At 37.2% G+C, this 13,024-nt stretch overlaps 1 protein-coding gene across 2 annotated transcripts in view; it reads right to left on the bottom strand.

Annotated features, from left to right (window-relative positions):
• The window catches only part of Paip2b (poly(A) binding protein interacting protein 2B), a 36,309-nt gene extending 24,214 nt beyond the window's left edge, over positions 1-12,095 (bottom strand). The window contains exons 1-2 of one of the 2 annotated variants that reach the window (XM_005322133.4): positions 11,902-12,095; positions 11,157-11,260 (exon numbers count right to left, since the gene is read on the bottom strand). The gene's annotated coding sequence lies outside the window, so the exon portion shown is untranslated. Of the gene's footprint in view, positions 1-5,411; positions 5,511-11,156; positions 11,261-11,901 lie in introns of those variants that run through there. The other variant, XM_078029041.1, reaches the window with a different exon arrangement.
• Positions 12,096-13,024: the final 929 nt, after the last annotated feature.

The raw sequence follows: 13,024 nt of genomic DNA, 5'->3' as shown, positions 1-13,024 counted from the left end.
AAACAGAATTTTACATCTAAGTTGTACAGAGGGAGCTAAAATAGCTCATGAGTTGAGAAAGCATTCAAGGCAAACTCCCCCAGACCTCTAAGCAAAAGAGAAGACCCACTAAATAGTCAAATTACATAGAGCAAAAGAGTGATCTACTCAAAAGCAAGGAGAAAGAACAAAAATAAAATAATAACTCTTCTAAGAAATTCACTAACTATTCTTTTAATCTTTACAACAATCCTATAAGGCAATGGCTGTTATTGTCTCATTTTTTCCCCAATGAATTGTCTATTGTTCAGAGATGCATTAAATACCTTGTGTAAAGTACAACATTGTAAATGTCACAATTGGGGCTTAACCTTACATCTTTCTGAGCCAACCCCCAAACCCAAGCTCAGAACCACGACCCACTTCAATTCCAAAATGCCTTTTTTTTTCAAAATGCTAAGTTTCACTTTTTTAAAGAAAAATATTACAAATGCAGGTGGTAGAAGCAGGCTGAAGAAAAATTATATTCAACAAAAATACTGAGGTCTTTGGAAGAAAAAGGTGAACAAGGTCATATAACCTGCTAGTATGTTTAAATCAAAATAAATAATATTCCCTACCATACACAAATAAAGTCCATTTAATTTGAAGCTTGCTGGTACATTTAGGAAGAGAAAGCAGACCCCCAAAAGGTCTATAATCCCTTATGCACAATTTCAATATCCAAAGCTCTAAAAACTAAAAAAATTCATAATTCATGTGAAAACTTAGCCGACAGTAAAACTTGAAGTGAACTGATATGAAGCTATGTACAGACTTTTTTTTTTTTTTTTTAAAGAACCGCTTATAGGGCTGGGGCTGGGGCTGAGCGGTAGAGTACTTGCCTAGCGTATGTGAGGTCCTGGGTTTGATCCCCAGCACCACATAAAAATAAGTAAAATAAAGGCATTGTGTCCAACTACAACTAAAAAATAAATATTAAAAAAAGAAACGTTTATAAACCAGGGTTGATTTATTTATTTATTTATTTGGTACAGTGCTGGGGATTGAACCCAGGGCTTTGTGCATGAGAGGGAAGCACTCTACCAACTGAGCTATATCCCTAGCCCCCATATACAGTCTTTATTTATCCCACTTAGTATGAACACTTTTGCTTTGCTTGAATGAATTAATGTGTGTGGAAAAAAGTGTTGCCCCAGACCCATGCAGCACTATACAACAGAGAGAAAGTGTCTTTCTAAAACCTAGAAATTTCTCAATTCTGAATCTCACCTGGTCAAGGGGTTCAGACTCTCTATGGATCAGTATTCAAAAGCATTTAAAAAATAATTTCCAAGAATGATTAAATCAGAGGCATTCAATCTCCATGATTTCATAAACCAGTATGTTTTTTGATACTATTTGGAGGGCAAGACATAGTGGCACATGCCTGTAATCCCAGCAATTTAGGATGCTGAGGCAGGAGGATCACAAATTCAATGCTAGCCTTAGAAACTCAGTTAGGCCCTGTTTCAAAATAAAAAATAAATAAATAAAAGGGTTGGAAATGTAGCTCAGCATAAAGTGCCCCTGGGTACAACCCCCAGTACTGGGGGCGGGGGAAAAGAAGAAAATATTTTGAGGGAAACAAGATTAGAACTTTTCACAAACTAGGTCAAGAGAGTAAAAGCATCCTATCAACATCATTTTATAAAATACTATTTTAACAATAAAATACATAAAGTCTTAATTCAGTGCAAATGACAATTCATTAAATTAAATAAATTTTACAAAAACACTATGTGGTCCTTATTTCTTATTTCAGGGCTGCTAAAAATTCACCTGAGACCAACACTGGTCTGATCTGAGGCATAGTGCCCAGCTACAAAATTGTCTGGAGAAGTTGTTACAATGCAGATAACCAGGCATCTCTAACCTAGGAGGTAATAATTCAGATGGTTTGGGATAGAGCCTCCCCCATACACATCTAGATTACTTTTTAGAAAACTCCAGGGTTGTTTATGATGTGCAGACAAGCTTCAGAACCACTGGTCTAGTCTCTAGTCTCCTTTTCCTCATCTAAGGAATACCTTCTCTAAGGGTATAAAGGGAACCAAACAGGAATGTTTCTAGGTAGGGAATCTGCCCCACCCAGTGTTTGCCATACAGTTATTCCTCTGAACAGTCCAGGCTGGACCAGCTGGTCAATTTAAAAACTGAAGCTATTAGCAGTGGAACAACAGGAATTAGAGAGTTGACAAGCAAGAAAAACTTGTTAAAGCACATTGCCTCTATAAAAAGGTGTTGCTCCCAAAGTTTTCTCTCTTCAACACAAAGATTTTACAACATATAATGCCTAAATTCAGCACAGATGTCTTTGTCTTGAGCTAAAGAAAAGTAAACAAGTAATTTTTTAAAATATGTGCATTGTATCTACACCTCCATGTATGTATGTATATGTGTATTTGTACATATATTCGTATATACTCATCTATTCCTTAATAACTGCTTCTAGTTTGTAATTTTTATGCCAGGTTTATAATTTGGGCCTTCATTTTTCATCTTCAAAAAGATGATCAGAATTATTAGTATTAGCTCAAACAATACAAAGGACAAATCACAAAAATATGAAAAATCCACAGCACACTTGATGTTTTGTGAAGCAGACTACATTCTCCAACAATCCAGGAAGGTAATTCCAGTGATTTGTCTCTTTCTGAAAACGTTTCTCTTATTATCTCAAATTAGTACTAAAATCCCTAAAACCTAACAATAAACATAGCTAGTATCTTTAAAAACACATAAAGCTTTGAATTTAACAAGCACTCGAAGCCTTTTACCAGTTTAAAAAAAAAAAAAAAATCAGGCCTTTCTAAACTAGCTTAAATGCTAAATGATGGAGGACACAGAAGGGACATCTAACTCCTATTCCCATGAGGTTATATCACTAAATCCTATTTACTAGAGTCCACTGTTCTGTCTAAATCAAACACAGCACTACGCTGGCAGCGAGGGTTGAATCTTTCATTATTTGCCCCATAACCTGTGTGTTCCCAGAAACTAAGCTTTCTTTTAGAACTAGATTTTTATGATTCATATTTAGTAAATGGTGGTGATTCTTAAAAATTTAGTATGTGAACCAGTGGCATCAGCAAAAACTTGTTAGAAGCAAATTCTCAGGCCCCACCCTAGGCCTGCAACTCTGGGGTGGGGCCTAACAACGTGTATTGTAACAAGCCCTGCAGGTGATTCTGATGCACGCTCAAATTTGAGAACCTCAGGTATGCAACAGATAGAAAAATACCTTCCTTCTCTAGGTCAAAAGCCAAGCATTCTCTGTATTCTATTTTGATATCGAATAAAGATTTCCAATTAAAATACATAATCTCCTTATTACTCCCAGCCTCCTTTCATTGAAAGTGTTTTATTTTCATGAGTTAAATAAGCAAACAAACTGCTACCAGAGATTTTCCCGGGAAAGGGTACTTTTCCCATCCAGACTTATCTTACACAGCAGTACTGTTTCATCCTCTTACATCTAAAGTTCTAAACAAGTATCTTCATCATGTGAATCTCAGACATTAGAAATTCTATAACGAAACATTAACTAGGTCTGAACATACCAAATTTACTAGAGAAGAAAAATGGAATCATTTGCTATATTTCAGAACTGCATTCAACAGGAAGTTAAGATTTCAAAATTTATATATTATTTCACAATTATATTACTTCCAAGTTAACAGAATTAAACCAGAATACCGTATTCTTAAAAACTTCTAGTCCAGCAAAGTTTTACTGCATTACTTCTTGCTTTCAGTGGGGATAAAGCAGAGCCCTCACAGGCACATTGTAGTTCTGTAGTCTTGCAAACAGTTACATGTGTTCAATATTAAACCAAAGGTCCTCTAAGCCTTCAGATGGTGTTAATAACTCAACACCAGCACCAAAGCCTAACAACAAAGAGACATGAAGAACACTGCTAGCAAATAAAAGTAGATTCACTAGAAAACCACATTCTGTTCTGCCAAAATTATCACATAAAAACTTTACTTCCCTGAGGTAACTGCATTTTAAAGAGTAGGCAAGACAAGTCTATATCTCACATTGCACCTAGTTTCCAAAAACAGGCAACTGTTTCAAAGCACACACACAAAAATGAAGAGAACATTCTTTATTTGTATATAGGTAGCTCAACACACTAAACTGAACAAACATTAGCACAAAATAAAACTACAATTACAGAATGATTTCCATGCTACAAACGTGACTGCAAATAAAACATGAGCAAATAAAATCAAGCAATTTATTTAAAAATAAAACCACTTTAAGTTCAGCCCAGAAATTCAACAATAGCCATTAACAGTTAATTTTTAAAAATAAATAGTATCATATTAACAAGAAAAAAACAAATACAAACACGATCATCTCAGTAGTTGCCAGAAATGTGTTTAATAAAATTCAATGGGCTGGGGGTGTGGCTTAGTGTGACAAGGCCCTGGGTTAGATCACCAGCACCACAAAAACAAACAAACAAAACAGAGCCAAGCCTGCGGTGCACGCCTATACTTGCAACTCTAGGGAGGCTGAGGCACAATGATCATAAGTTCAAAGCCAGCCTAAGCAATTTAGCAAGGCCCTAATCAACTTATCGAGGCTCTGACTCTAAATAAAATACAAAAAGGGCTGGGGATGTGGCTCAGTGGTTGGGTGCCCCTAGTACCAGTACCAAAACAAAAACCAAAGAACTCCCCAAAACCCAGGAATAAGTAAAATCATGCTCTTTGATGTAATCAATTTATACACATGTAACCATCCCTATTTCAAATTTTTAGTGCACTTCCATTAAAGACAGGAAAAAGATTAAAAATATCAACTATTATAACCACTAATTAATTCTAGTCAAATGGTCCATCCAATGCAACTAGTCAAGAACACAAGATAATAGGTATCACTATTGGAAAGAAAGAGGCAAGATTATCCTTATATGCAAATATGATTTTGATTTTTCAGCAAGACTAAGAATCAACTGGTAAACTATTAGAAATAATAGAAGCTTAGTAACAAGACTGGCTATAAAATAAACACAAAAATATATAAGGCACTTAGTTCAATTTATTTTATAAATAAAAATAAATCCAAAAAATTAATTGTATTCATATAAACCAATAACAACCAATTAGAAGAGATAAAAGAATAAAACAAAAGCATTCTTTTTCCCTAAACTGAAACAATTTTTGCTGTAGGATAACTTAAAAATTTATATTAAAAGCCCTAGAGTTGTTTTATAGTCTTTTCCTACAGACATTCTATGTCTGAGAATTCAACCCAAAAATACTTTCTCAAGTCTGCTAAAATGTACAATGAAATTCCCCATGGTGGCGATGGGGGGCAATGGTGAACATAATATAAATCCAGCTATTAGAATGAGGCAGGCTTAGTATGATGGTGCACACCTGTAATCCCAGCAGCTTGGGAGGCTAAGGCAGGAGGATTGCAAGTTTGAATCCAGCCTCAGAAATTTAGCAAGGTCTTCAGCAACTCAGTGAGACCCTGTCTCAAAAAAAAAAAAAAAAAAGGTTGGAGATGTGGCCCAGTGGTGGAGTGCCTCTGGATTCAATCCCCAGTACCCCACACAAATGATGATGTTAGGGTATAGATACCACCATTAAATTATAACCAAACTATAGTGAGAAAAAGACTACACATCATGATCCTCCTTGTTAAAAATGTTTACATGCATAGAAAAGATCTAAAAAACAAAACAAAAAAGTCATTTGGGTGGCAAAATTATTAAAGATTATATTTCTTTATATTTTATCTTAAATTATTCAAGGAGAATATTGCTTTCTTTTTAATCATGGAAAAATGCTATTTTCATTTATATGTGTGTGTATGTAGATATTTAAATCTCCTTTTTCTTATTTTTTTCTCATGTATGTGTCACATGTAGGCTCCGGGGCTTGGATTCCCTCCTCTTGAGGTAGATCAGCCCACTTTTGAAATGTATACTACACAAAGTTGCCTTAGCTTCATTTTTTTTTTTTTTAATTTTTTTTAGTTGTCAATGGACCTTTTATTTATTGATATGTGGTGCTGAGGATCGAACCTGGTGCCTCACACATGCTAGGCAAGCACTCTGCCACTGAGCTACCACCCCAGTCCCATTAGCTTCATTTTTTAAATAAAGGTCCTATGGTAGTACCACAGAGAAAACACAATTAGGTAAATTTAAATTGATTAAAAGTGTGATTGAAGTAGAATATTAAATGGAAATATATAAAAATACTACAACTGAATATGAAAAATAAAGTCACTATTAAAATAATGCAGACTACAGTCTGGAAACATTTGTTTTATTTTATTGCTCTCAAAAATATTTTAAAAGTATACAAAACTGAGGGAAAGAAGTAAAAAAGACTGTCTCCCCATTTCCTGGGGTGAATATTCCCATCTTTGCTGTTTCTGCTATGTATTCACTGATACCAAAAAGACTAGCAGCCCCCAGATCCTTTCTTCTGATTTCTAATAACTTCATGTCATTCACTCACTCACTTACTTTTAAAAGGTAATACAAACACATAATTCCAAAAAATTAAAATATATGCCTCCATAAACACATAATGGCAAAATCTCATTTCTACTCTTATTCTCCTTCCACAGATAAACACTTCAATTGGTTCCTTATGTCTTCAGAATTTTTTTTTTTGCAAATATGCATGTATATTGTACTGTTCTCTCTCAACACAAAAAAGTAATATACTAAAAACAATATATATTAGAGGTCTTCTATATCAGTACATAGGTCTTTTTCACTCTTCTTTAAAAGTACACAATATTCCATGGTTTGGATTTTCCAATTTACTTAACTAGTTCCCTCTGATGGATACTGAAGTAATCTCTACCATATAAACAATAATGCCAAGTATAACCACCTACACACATCTAATTCATTTCTAATGTCTTTGATGAAGCCTCTAAAATGGTTCAGGAGATGAAATCATCATAAGGTTACAGGTTCACTAGGCTGAAAAGTGCCCCTTTTCTATTTCTCATTATGTACAGTAATATGTAGTAATTATACCCTTAGGGGATTTAGCTCATAAAAGTGAAATGACTAAATAAAACACACAGAATAAACCCATTTCCATTAAAAATACATATGTATTTATGTATACACATGAATATGCATGTAAAGTATAAAATATATCCATCAAAACATTAACCATTGATTCAGGATGACAATATCTAGGAATTACTTTGTAGTCCCCCCCACACTTTTGCCGTTCAGTGATTTCTATTTACAACAATAAGAACAGACTACTTCTGTTTAAAACAAAATAAAATGTTAATTCAAATTAAGCTGGATATATTTCTTTTATCTGCCTTATATTTGTATAGTGCTTCAGAGGGTTCAGTATCATCTCATTCCAGTGATTTATCCTCAGCACTTTATATATTATTAACTGCTCCTTTTTCTTGATTTAGATAGCATTTTATTAAAATCTCTATTATCTCACTTGCCATAAAACAAATCAGTTGTTCATTCATCTCTTTTGCTTGCCTGTGAACTCCATGAGTAAGTCTCACTATATTTTCAGCACCTTGAATAGTACATGTCCCACAAGAGATTCATACATGGTAAAGAAGTCAATTATTTCACTACAATATAGTAGTTCCAAGAATTCAACATCTGTATTACTAAATCCTTTCAGATACCATGCCAACAATCTGAGAAAAACTAGCACCAGTTACTAAGCAGCACCACGGTTTACTCAGTTGTGACATACCCTCTGATCAAGTTTTTTCAGCCTACCAGTAGTGTTCTGTAAACTTCATCTTTTTCTATCTGTGCCTTTGCATCTGCTGATCTCTCTATGGAATGCTATCTTAAGGTTTCATTTACCTAGAGAATATTCCCACTCATTCCTTAAGAATGAGTTCAAGGGCTAGGGATGTAGCTCTGTGGTAAAGCCCAGGCTTAGCAACATGCAAAACCTGTGCTTCAATACCACCATGGGGGCAGGGGAGGACTGAATCAGCTTAAACAATACCTTCTCTGGATAGAAAGACAAGGCTGTGGATCCTGCCCTTATGAAGCTCATAGTCTAGAAGACAGCCATATGAATAATCACATTATAAGATATTAAATGCAACACCAAGAAGATATATTGCATATCTGTCGATTACTTTTTTAGTAGATGCCTTATTATCTTTGATCATGTTAGAAGACATTTGAATTGGAAAGAAGATTGAAACTCTAAGACTGCTGCCCCTAGATAGGGTCTGAAGAACTCTAAGGAGTTTTATATATCCTATAGTTGTCAGACAAATAATATATGAAAGCAACCCTGCTTCTTGGGCTGTAAGAAAGAAAAAAAGGGCGCAACACTTCAACTTAGGACATAATACAGGTTGAACTTGAGGAAGATCAATAACCAAGAATATGGCTTGGCTCAAAATTCTGCCTGTAGGGTCCTCCATTTTAGGAAGTTTCATTTTATCTAGTCAGACAAATCCAATCAGATTATTTTCTTTTGGAAAATACAAATATTGGGTGAACAAAGTAAAAAAAAAAAAAAAAAAAAGCAGGTGCTAGAGCTCAAATCCTATCCTAAATACTGTTGAGTTAGTGTTCTATGAGGTTTTAAAAGCTCTAGAACCGAGAGACAACATGGATGCTTGAAATTATTTCCCATTCAAATTTACATTTACTACTCAGCACCAAAGGTAATATGTGTGAGCCTCTTCCTTGAAATCTAAAAAGCGTTTAACATGTAATACATATACATATGAAATCAGGCTCAAAATTCCAAGAACTTGATCAAATTCACCCACCTGATAGACAGCAGAAACAGAATTCAAAGACCATGATTCTACAATATCCCACCAGTTACATGGGCAAATGATCTCAAAATCAACAAATGACAAGTACAGACTGACACAGGTCAATGGAGAGAGGCTCAAAGGGAAAAGTTTATTCATAAGAGTAGAACAGATATATTCTGGAAGTATACTTGGGAAGGTAACATGAGAACGAGCACACCAGGTGTCACCTTGGTCAAGGTAATTGATAATTTCAACCTGGACCTCCATCTCCAGATTTAGCTGTCTTTCTAACTCAAATATAAGATCCACATAGCAAGAATTTAATCTCTACCTTGGCTTATAGTAAGTACTTACTAAATATATGTTGAATGAATAAATAAGTGAACAAATTATCAAAGAAGCTAAAGGAACATTCCACAGAGAATCTGGGGAGGGTACCATGAAATGGTCTCTAAGGATCACTTAGAAGCATGGTTGATCCTCACTATTTGTGGATCTCATATTTGCAAATTCATTTACTTACTAAAATTTATGTATAACCCCAAAATTAACAAGTGGTGCTCTTGAGGTCTTTCCTGGATAAGTATACAGTGGTGAAAAATCTACTGCCTCTTGCATACATCTCAAGCTGAAGTCCAATAGGTGACACAGCTCAAAGATTCAGCTCTCATATAGAGATGACCAGAGGACAGACAGTAGGGGGCAGTGCAGTGCAAGAAGCCCTAGCTATAGGGCCAACTGGGATAAGGTTTGAATCAACTTTGGCACCTGTTAGTGAGGAGGCCCCAGGCAAATCCATGAACACTTTTGAACCCCATTTTATAAAAGTCTATTTTGTAAAATAAAGAAATTAGAATCTATCAGGATGGGTTGTTTTTAGGTTTAAGATTATAAACCTATGGGAGATAAGTAGGTTCAGGAAATGGCACTGTGGGAAGTCTAGAGCAGTGATAGATGAGGCCAGAACACAGTGCCACAGTGCTTCTCTGCATTCTGTACACACCCTGAACTGCAGAACCTCTCTCTGCATTTAATTCTTGATTTATAGGTTTATCCTCCACCAAACTGAGCACCTCAAGGTCAAGGTCTCTAGGAAGAAACATAGCTATAGTCCTCTGAAATTTGCAAAGGAATAACTATTAAGCACAAACATACCTGAAAAGACTTTACAAAAATAATGTCGTTTTCCACCTGCAGTCTTATATTAACTCACAATAGTGATCAACTCAGAGATCTGCAACTTATCCGGGGGTTTTCTTTGATGGCTGTTATAACTCTGACATAAATTATTCGAAATACCTGGACATTTGTTAGTTTTAAGACCTTGCTCTACTGAGTGTAATTTATTAACAAGACTCAAACATATGATCCATTAGACAACTTATCACCTCAGAGTAAAGATTGCTTTGAATTCACTCTTATCTTTCTTTATACAAGATAAAATCTTACCATAAGTAAAACATAGGGAAGCATATTTATATATCTTACAAGCAGAATAAGAAAAAAAAAATTTCTTTTCACAAAAGCTTTACAAAATCCTGGCCCAAACACAGTGAACACGATGTTAAACTCACAGCTTATATTTCTTCACTGAGATCTGGGAAAAACAATTCCATTTTATGTAAAATCATAAAACTAAGAATTATGGAAATGAATAGGGTTTTGTACATGTGTATATGCTCGATCTCTCATACACAAATAGCCTAAGAGGCCTATCAGTCTTAACCCAATATACTCTCATTTCCTCCAAATCCTCACAGCTCAATATCTAAATTAATATTTTCAAACTTCTAAAATTTAAATCAAAATTAAGAGTGGTTAGTTTTTCCCTATAAAACTCTGGGCATAATTTTATTTAGGGGGTTGGAATGTAACTCGGTGGTAGAGCACTTGCCTAGCATACTCACCTGGGTTCAAATGCCAGCACTGCTAAAATAAATAGTACAAGACAGTGTGAAGTATAATCTATAAACATATGGCTAGAACCAACACCAAGCAGCTATTCTATGAAGGTGAATACAAAGGTGAAAAGAGACTATGGAATGTTGTTTTTAAACAGATTCAATGCTGTTATTATCCATTCATAGGTTGGGTGTGATCAAATCCCATCGTGCAGTACAACTAAAGTATGTCCCGTATTTTATGATAGGATAGCCAGGCCCTTAACTGGAAACGCTGACGCTTTAGTTAAGCTCTTTAAAGTATAATCCAATTCCATCTACTGAAAAATATTGCATTTTAGGTCTGTTGCTGCCATAAGCCCCTTTCACCTGCATTTTCAACAATTATCATCAAAAGAACTGTATCGGGACAATGATCCTAAAAGGTTATAATGATCAAATGCCATCTTAAAGGAGGCAAAAATAATTTACCTTTAACAAAGCGATTAAAGTTCCCAACCTTGCCAAGTTCCCTGTTCAGTGTATTCCGCCTCTTTCCAGTTCTTCTGTCTCTCTTGCGTTTACCTTCCAGCTGCCTGGAAGAAGCAAGTGGAAAATGTTAGTTTCCAAGAAAAATGAGAATGAAATTTAGGGGGTGAGAGGGCGATGGACTCACTCTCAGAAGACAAAGCATAAGAGAAGCAGCCAGGGTTTCTAAGTTAAATTAGGTATGAAGAATGAGGGCTGGGGTAAAGGTGGAGGGAGTAGAAGATAGGCAGAAAATGCGCGGGGTCCAGCCAATGGGGGAGGGGGAAACGCGCAACTCCTCGCTCTCCCCGGGGAGAACGGGCGGGGGATGCAGCAAGGGTCAATTTGCGCTACTAGCAGTAGTGCACCGGGATAGTGAGCGGGCCCACATGTCCGAGAATTCGGTCCGAGTGTTAGAAAGGGACTGAGGAGACTCAGGAACTTGGATGGGAGAGAACAGAGCACCTGCGCGGAGAAAAAAAAAAAAGGTCTAAAACCCTCTACTGCTCCCCAGAGATACAGGGTGACCCAAGCGGACGTCCCTTCTTGCCGAAAGGTGCAACGTGGGACCCCGCGGGCTTTCCCTCCCCACAGGTGTTCGGGTAGGCGCGCGCCGCCCCTTACAGCTCCCACGGCGGTCTAAAAGGGGGCGCAGGACGCCCCTAGATCCAAGGGTCCTTTCCCTTGTAGCTCCGGCACTCGAGCCCACCTGTGCTAACCAGAAGTCCCTCCTCCAGACCGTATTCTGCCACTCCTTGGGGAGCCTAAGCCGTCGCCGCAATGGTCGCAGTCGCCAGGACAGTCTCGGCCTCTAGTACCAAAACGTGAGCCACAGCACGGGAGAAGCGCCACTAACACTCGCCCGGTTACCTCTTACTGCACACTGGCTTCTCACCCCGCCCCCGAATCCAAGCCATTGGTTGCCGGGCACCGCCCCATTCGTCTATTGGACCGAGGAAGATGCCGCTCATTCACCTAGAAGGGCATATGTAGCTTTTATTGGTCTAAGTGTGAAGCTGTGCCCGCCTATTCCCTCAGAAGTTTAAGCTTGTGATTGGTCTTAACGTCTGTCCGTTTACTCCCTTAGTTCTTTCCCTCGCGGTGGGGGTTTGGAACGCCCCCCTTGCCGGAGACCCTCCCCCGCACCGCCGACTGATTGACTAAAAGGACGCTGAGCTAATCCGGAATAGGCTTTGGGCCAAGGACGCGTCTGGCCTCCACGTGGGGGAGGAGCCCAAGGCTCAGCTCCTCTGGGTTTGTTTACACGAGCTTTAGCTTTTGCTTTTTGCATTGGCTGAGCCGAAAGCCATTCCCACCGGGTTTAGCCAATCAGTTTAGCATACAGGAGGCTGGAGGCGGGCTTCAATGGGATTTCCCCTGCTGTCAGTTGCCGCGGGAGGAGCTTTGAGCAAGGGTGGCTCCGACTTGGCGCAGTGTTTTGTCGCGGAAAATTTAGGAGCTAGGCTCCTTGGAAGACTAGAAGGAATTAGAAGCACGCTTCCATATTTTTAAAAACAAACCTGAGTTATTCAGGTTTTTTTTTTAAGGCTAACTTATTTTCTCCCTTGGATTTAGGGCTTCCAATCTTAAAGGATTTTGAATTTTATTCTTCAAGAAATAGGAATATCTTTATGGTATATGAGTTTACAGCATATATCTTTGTCACCCTCTTATGCTGACTAAAGAACTTGACACAAGTAGAGGCTTGGTGAATGAGTGGATAAATGATAATAAAGAGGAGAATTAAATTCAGATTAAATACCATAACTAAATATATTAAATACATATTTAACATTAAATAATACAATAAAGTAAATAAATCCATTTATTTA

This window comes from Ictidomys tridecemlineatus, chromosome 12, assembly GCF_052094955.1.
Source record: "Ictidomys tridecemlineatus isolate mIctTri1 chromosome 12, mIctTri1.hap1, whole genome shotgun sequence".
Classification (NCBI taxonomy): domain Eukaryota; kingdom Metazoa; phylum Chordata; class Mammalia; order Rodentia; family Sciuridae; genus Ictidomys; species Ictidomys tridecemlineatus.
Note: the sequence above shows the minus strand (reverse complement) of the source record. Positions and strands in the feature narration are given on the sequence as shown.